At 52.6% G+C, this 5,000-nt stretch overlaps 1 non-coding gene across 1 annotated transcript in view; it reads right to left on the reverse strand.

Annotated features, from left to right (window-relative positions):
• LOC124733049 overlaps positions 1 to 1,210 on the reverse strand; it is a 1,909-nt gene extending 699 nt beyond the window's left edge. The window contains exon 1 of the ribosomal RNA XR_007008880.1: positions 1 to 1,210. This exon is cut by the window's left edge and continues 699 nt beyond it. This is a non-coding gene — a ribosomal RNA (small subunit ribosomal RNA).
• Positions 1,211 to 5,000: the final 3,790 nt, after the last annotated feature.

The following is a 5,000-nucleotide window of genomic DNA, read 5'->3' on the forward strand; positions in this document are numbered from 1 at the left end:
TCCCCCGGAACCCAAAAGCTTTGGTTTCCCGGAGGCTGCCCGCCGAGTCATCGGAGGAACTGCGGCGGATCGCTGGCTGGCATCGTTTATGGTTAGAACTAGGGCGGTATCTGATCGCCTTCGAACCTCTAACTTTCGTTCTTGATTAATGAAAACATACTTGGCAAATGCTTTCGCTTCTGTTCGTCTTGCGACGATCCAAGAATTTCACCTCTAACGTCGCAATACGAATGCCCCCGCCTGTCCCTATTAATCATTACCTCGGGTTCCGAAAACCAACAAAATAGAACCGAGGTCCTATTCCATTATTCCATGCACACAGTATTCAGGCGGGCTTGCCTGCTTTAAGCACTCTAATTTGTTCAAAGTAAACGTGCCGGCCCACCGAGACACTCAATAAAGAGCACCCTGGTAGGATTTCAACGGGGTCCGCCTCGGGACGCACGAGCACGCACGAGGCGGTCGCACGCCTTCGGCTCGCCCCACCGGCAGGACGTCCCACGATACATGCCAGTTAAACACCGACGGGCGGTGAACCAACAGCGTGGGACACAAATCCAACTACGAGCTTTTTAACCGCAACAACTTTAATATACGCTATTGGAGCTGGAATTACCGCGGCTGCTGGCACCAGACTTGCCCTCCAATAGATACTCGTTAAAGGATTTAAAGTGTACTCATTCCGATTACGGGGCCTCGGATGAGTCCCGTATCGTTATTTTTCGTCACTACCTCCCCGTGCCGGGAGTGGGTAATTTGCGCGCCTGCTGCCTTCCTTGGATGTGGTAGCCGTTTCTCAGGCTCCCTCTCCGGAATCGAACCCTGATTCCCCGTTACCCGTTACAACCATGGTAGGCGCAGAACCTACCATCGACAGTTGATAAGGCAGACATTTGAAAGATGCGTCGCCGGTACGAGGACCGTGCGATCAGCCCAAAGTTATTCAGAGTCACCAAGGCAAACGGACCGGACGAGCCGACCGATTGGTTTTGATCTAATAAAAGCGTCCCTTCCATCTCTGGTCGGGACTCTGTTTGCATGTATTAGCTCTAGAATTACCACAGTTATCCAAGTAACGTGGGTACGATCTAAGGAACCATAACTGATTTAATGAGCCATTCGCGGTTTCACCTTAATGCGGCTTGTACTGAGACATGCATGGCTTAATCTTTGAGACAAGCATATGACTACTGGCAGGATCAACCAGGGAGCTGCGTCAACTAGAGCTGAGCAGCCGGCCGCCCGGGAGTGTGTCCCGGGGGCCCGCGCGAACACGCAAGCGTCCGCTCAATCATTCTGCAAACAGGAGGAGGCTGAGCTCCCCTGCACAATACACCTCGAAACCCTCTCAGGTCCCGGCGGCGCGCAGCGCCGTCCCAAGTACTTGGTCGGGTTCGAGAGAGGCGCAATCGCCCGGAGTTAGGCGAGTAGACGCTTTCGGTGCGACCACCCGTGCTCCCAACTGAGCTTGCCGCTGCCGACAGAGGCCCGGGAGCGTGCTGTCGTGGCATTGCCGGCGGGAGACAACACGCGCCACCTACGGTGACCGGCAGCTCCAACGCCAGCGCCACAGAAGGACAAAAGCCCCACTTGGGTGCCGAAGCGAACTCTCCCAGCACAGCGCACGCGCCAACACATCCGCACAGCTGCGATACAAACCACCAGCGAGAACCGCTGGGGCGACCGAGCAGCAGACGGCGTCGCGGCGCCGAGCGCCGGGCGGCGGCGCATCCTCAACGCACACAGTCCTCAATCGGACCAGCACACTGAAGATGTCCACCGCGCTTCGCACCGGGCCCGCGAGGACCTACTTTGGCCGCACGGCGCCGCGCGCAGGGTGCGCCGGCGCGCAGCTGCGACGCCTGCCGCGTCCGTCGGCCGGCGCGCCTGCCACTGGCCGCCCCCACCAGCCGGCTGTAGCGCGTGCGCCCACGCACCGCGCGGCCAGCACGCCGGGAGGCGCCCCCTCACCGGCCGGGGACGGTCCCACCCAGCCACCGCCGCGTATCGCTTCACACCCAGATGCCGTTCAGTTTCGTCGGCATGGTGGGTATCGCTGGAACAACCGGTTCGTACCTCAACCTATCGTCGCCATCACCGATTCACCCCTAGCGAGAACAACCGCACCACAACAGGTTACCATTTGTTCATTTGCGTAACTTCACCAGAAAACGCAGGCGTCCATCGCCATTTGCAACTTCAACGATTATTGCATGCCTGTGTCAGGTGTCACGCCACACTACGTCTGCCCACATACACGCAACAAAATGTGCACGCCTAGACAATACGTGGAAGGTGGCCCCCGTACGTATGCGATGTCCATTGCTCGAACGACTGTCAACCGGCCTCTGTAGCATGTCGCAGATATGGAACGCGGTGCACCATGCCATCACGGTGTGTGAGGAGAGACGACTAGGTCCGAATACATCAACAGACAGCTCATGCTGATCGCCATCCACGGCGTCCGTTCCTCCCACACGTCTCTATGGCGTACCACACTGCAATCCAGCTCTCATAGGGAGACGACACGTAGCTGCGTGCACAATATTTGCACTGTATGGTCCGCCGTTTTTGGGCGCAGTCGTTGTACGGTCACACATGTGCCACGATGTATCATTCGGTACATAAGGACGAATGTGCAGTACAGATTGTGGTTTACGCGTACGACATTAGCGGACGGTTGACACAGGCCGCACCACAACGTAGCCTGAGTACGTCGCATGCGAAGGGCATTGAACATGCAAACTTCTCACCAACCAGCTTGCGAAGGCAGGGGGGCAAGGTGGGGACGTGGGGAGGGGCGGCATGTACGTCCTGCTGCCATCCACATTACAGTGTACAGCAGGAGCATGTGGAAAGTCAGCAAGACTTGCAAGGTGTTTAACATGAAGCGATACACAGGGGAGCGGGCAGTGCGAGTAGCGAACTATATTGCGAGGGTTGCGGGTGGGCAACACTACACTAATTGAACGAGTCGTATAACAATTACAGAGCAGGTTTAGGCGACAACATGGGTTACGTTAGGGGACAACGTGGGTTACGTTAGGGGACAACGTGGGTTACTTTAGGGGACAACGTGGGTTAGGTTAAGGCACAACGTGGGTTAGGTTAAGGCACAACGTGGGTTAGGTTAAGGCACAACGTGGGTTAGGTTAAGGCACAACGTGGGTTAGGTTAAGGCACAACGTGGGTTAGGTTAAGGCACAACGTGGGTTAGGTTAAGGCACAACATGGGTTAGGTTAAGGCACAACATGGGTTAGGTTAAGGCACAACATGGGTTAGGTTAAGGCACAACATGGGTTAGGTTAAGGCACAACGTGGGTTAGGTTAAGGCACAACGTGGGTTAGGTTAAGGCACAACGTGGGTTAGGTTAAGGCACAACATGGGTTAGGTTAAGGCACAACATGGGTTAGGTTAAGGCACAACATGGGTTAGGTTAAGGCACAACATGGGTTAGGTTAAGGCACAACATGGGTTAGGTTAAGGCACAACATGGGTTAGGTTAAGGCACAACATGGGTTAGGTTAAGGCACAACATGGGTTAGGTTAAGGCACAACGTGGGTTAGGTTAAGGCACAACGTGGGTTAGGTTAAGGCACAACATGGGTTAGGTTAAGGCACAACATGGGTTAGGTTAAGGCACAACATGGGTTAGGTTAAGGCACAACATGGGTTAGGTTAAGGCACAACATGGGTTAGGTTAAGGCACAACATGGGTTAGGTTAAGGCACAACATGGGTTAGGTTAAGGCACAACATGGGTTAGGTTAAGGTACAACATGGGTTAGGTTAAGGTACAACATGGGTTAGGTTAAGGTACAACATGGGTTAGGTTAAGGTACAACATGGGTTAGGTTAAGGTACAACATGGGTTAGGTTAAGGTACAACATGGGTTAGGTTAAGGTACAACATGGGTTAGGTTAAGGTACAACATGGGTTAGGTTAAGGTACAACATGGGTTAGGTTAAGGTACAACATGGGTTAGGTTAAGGTACAACATAGGTTAGGTTAAGGTACAACATAGGTTAGGTTAAGGTACAACATAGGTTAGGTTAAGGTACAACATAGGTTAGGTTAAGGTACAACATAGGTTAGGTTAAGGTACAACATAGGTTAGGTTAAGGTACAACATAGGTTAGGTTAAGGTACAACATAGGTTAGGTTAAGGTACAACATAGGTTAGGTTAAGGTACAACATAGGTTAGGTTAAGGTACAACATAGGTTAGGTTAAGGTACAACATAGGTTAGGTTAAGGTACAACATAGGTTAGGTTAGGTTAGGTTAGGTTACACGTTGTTGTAAGGAAAGGTGTAGGGGGGGGGGGGCGGGGGCGGCAGGTTCGTTGATAGTGATTATAGTAAGTGAATGCTTGTGACATGATCAGATTTGTCACGTCAGGATGCACCTTTGGCTTATTAGAGGCGGCGCTCCAATTCTATGCTTGTGTGAGACCTGTGTCTTTGACTCATGTCATTGTTTGTGCGCTGTGACAGGAGGTACTATTGTGATGTTGGGTGCACCGTTGTATAGGACATGTGTGGGTGTTGGTGCCTGGTCTGCGCAATGGTGGATGTCGAAAGGCTGGGATATTGTATTTTCCGCATGGACCTCCTGGTCTGGTTGTGATAGTGTGGATTGTGTAATGTGGCGGAGAAGATGCACTGGATGTTGTTCCATGCTGGTGCTTACATATTGTATGTGCGCCTGTTAGAAGCAGAGAGTGGTGCGTGATCAGAGTGTCTGGCTGACGTGTGGTTCCCATTGTGGGCAGACTCTTTCAGCATGTATACGGACAGTTGTGTATATTTGCTGTAGTTTGATGGCTCTGCATTGATTACTAATCAGCGCCGTGTGTACGGGTAATCTGGTTCCAGTCCAAAATGTTCCATCTGTGTACATTAGTGACAAAGACTCCCCCCATGCAGTGGGGCTCGGTCTGTTATAGCTCTTCCGCGTAATATATTTGCCCCACGTTTTTGCGACTGCGAGTGCGAGTG

The sequence above is a fragment of the Schistocerca piceifrons genome, unplaced genomic scaffold, assembly GCF_021461385.2.
Source record: "Schistocerca piceifrons isolate TAMUIC-IGC-003096 unplaced genomic scaffold, iqSchPice1.1 HiC_scaffold_1377, whole genome shotgun sequence".
NCBI classification, from domain to species: Eukaryota; Metazoa; Arthropoda; class Insecta; order Orthoptera; family Acrididae; genus Schistocerca; species Schistocerca piceifrons.